Genomic DNA, 2,879 nt, shown 5'->3' on the forward strand with positions numbered 1-2,879 from the left:
GATGCATGTTGACCATAGAACTGCTAAGTTATCACATGTTCTCACAGTTTATCTTCCATGGCAGATTTCACAAAGAAAGGTATCCTCATATTAAATGAAGTATTCTGATTCTGTTGCATCGGTAAGGCTGCACATGGTCTTCCATCTCCCTTCATTAGAAAGAGCACCATAGAGGATAGTCCAGTTTAGGCATGTATGCCACAGTGAAGAACAGAAGAGCCTTCTCTGTTCTCTCCTGTAGGAGAGAGGCACCATAATACTATCATGACTTTGAAACGTTCAGGTATTCCGTTTTCAGTCAAAACAGTATTTTTGAAAAGTTAGTGGAAAGACTGGTATTCTATAACAGAAAAAAATACTTTATTTTTTCTATAACAGAAAAAGCTGTAAAAGCAATTTTGGGGTGAATTTTTATTATTTACTTAGCACTACATAGAATAACATGTGAAAAATATAAGAGCTCTTTCCTATACATTCCTTTTGTTCATATTTTCAAGTATTTGTGTTTCAGTTTCTGACAATCTGCTGCAATACATAATTAAGACTATAAAGCACCCAGTAGTGGCTTCTGTGGGTTTTGGCTCACAAACTTAAAATTTAACTCAGAAGAAAATGACTGAGCTTTCAAAAACAGGCTATTTTCACAAAGTGGAAGAAGACGAGAGAAATTTCGGCCTGAAGAATGAGTGCTTCAGATGCGATTAGGAATCAGAATGCAGAAATGACTGAGCTAATTTGCAATACTGAACTGTCTGGAGCTCCCCTGAACTGAATAGCAATTGGCTTTACTCAACACCTTCTAAGACAGAGACAATAACTTGGCTAAATGCTTATGACGTTGTGTTTGCTCCTGTAAATCTGTGGTTAGAATCAGCAGCTGGTAAACAAACACTGCTTATAGTCTTGGTATTGTGCTAAATGCAAAAAGAGGAAGAGACTTAACAGACTGTTCTGTTTAAAAAGACACATTTCCTTGTACTGTAAATATGAATGTTTTAAAACGCGCCTGCTAGCACACAGCCACGAGTTTTCAGCGCAGGGAGGACATCGCGCTCCCAGAAGGATTGCCAGCCTGCGCTCCTGCACCGTTCTGCCGGGCTTCCTCCAGCACTGACCATCAATGCACCACGATCAGCAGGCAGGCACACACATTACCAGCATTTAATGCAGTACTTTATAAAGCTCCTAGTGAAATCAGCCTTGTGCGTACTGCCTCCTGTGCAAGCTCAGTGCCTTGGCCTCCCCSCAGCCCCCAGCTCTGCTTCTGCCCTACATTAGAGCTCTTCTAGCCTGTCCAGCCCAAGTTCAGTGAGAGACTCTTTTGGCAGGTCAACAGGGCTCTGTGATTAGAGAGGGCTTTTTGGCTCCCTCAGAAAACCTCAGCAGGTCCATTGCCTGATTGTTCCTGAAGTAAATGCACAGCAGAACCAGTCACCTGGCCTGAAGCCAGGCAAATTATCCAGCACAGTTTTGCCCCTTATCCTGCTGTGGAACGTAAAGCCTGTGTCAGTGCTACTAGCACACCAACAGCGCTGGAGACCAGGCATGGGAATGGGGGCATTGAGACCTGCCGAGCTTAAACTGGGCAGGGTTGAAAGCTTCCAGAGGACGTCGAGAGCATTAAGTGTTGAAAAGGAACTTTAGGAAGGTTAAGAAGGTATGATTTTGTGAACTCCAAACATTATGCAGAAGTGAAGATCAGAGCTTTATTTTGTTGTGTAGACAAGCTCTTCTCATTAACTAGAAGAGAGAGAAATCCAGCGGCTGTTTCTGTCCTGAATTCTCACTGGCTCCAAGGATCGCTCTTCTGAGCAGAAAATGGAGCACGGCAGCACAGGTAAAGAATACTTTTTATCCCCTTTGATTTTTGTGTTCGATTTTATTTATTTATTTACAAGCATAGGATAACTTATAAATAATTTTTTTTCTGGTCAAGGGTTAAATCTAAATACACAAGTGAAAGAAAAACTTCCTTATTCATTCAAGTCAGACACATACTCCTGACCTATTTCAATGCAGCACGTAAGTATGGGAAGACAGAGAAGGTGTCACAGCAGCGCAGCTAGCCCTGCCGGATCCTCAGCCAGGGTAAATCAGCACCTTTCCACTGAAGCTCCCATACGGCGCTGTGCTCCACTGCCTCTCTGGGAATGAGACCTGCTGTTTCCAGCAGACAAGGGGTGTTGCGGGCTGTGTGCGGGTTTGCATGACGCACTGCCAGCTGGAGCGGCTCCTGCACAGAGCTAGGCAGTTGCTGCTGAGGGTATCAGGTCCTCAGTGTGTGCATTTTGGGGAGCAGGCCGCTTTGCACTAGCTCGAGTTGAGTCCTGGGGACTGACCCCATGCATGGCATGGGGTGTTTTAGGGGTGCTGCCGGAGCACTTCTTCCGCCTCTCTGTCTCCTGGAAGGAGAGGTGGGAAAGGGGGAGAATGGAATTAGAGGCCAGAAAGCATGGTAAGGTGAAGGCTCATCTCGCAAGAAGCGCGAGGATTAGAGGAGGGCAGGGCTGGACAAGGGAGGACGTCCACGGTGGGAGGCAGGTGGATGGGCCTGGAGGGCAGGAGAAGGACAGGGAAAGCAATGCCCATCGGTAGGAGGAGGGACATGGGCATAGTGACTAAACTTCTTGTAAAAGGGGGTGGAGAGAGGAAAGGGAGGGACAAGAAGAGGGGAAAAAAACCCTGCATGTCAAGTCTGAGGAAATGCTGTGGGAACTACAGCCAGGCTCTTTTTTTTTTCTTCTTCTCTCTTCTCCCCTCATGTAGCTGAGAGGAAGGAAAGGAAGAAAGAGAAGTAACTAGCTCAAATGTGCCTCACTGTTGCTGGGGCTTGGGGACTTGGTTGGAAGGATCTAGTTTCTGTTCAGTGGCAGGAAAAG

This window comes from Apteryx rowi, unplaced genomic scaffold (genome assembly GCF_003343035.1).
Source record: "Apteryx rowi isolate R43461 unplaced genomic scaffold, aptRow1 scaffold_50, whole genome shotgun sequence".
Taxonomy (NCBI): Eukaryota; Metazoa; Chordata; class Aves; order Apterygiformes; family Apterygidae; genus Apteryx; species Apteryx rowi.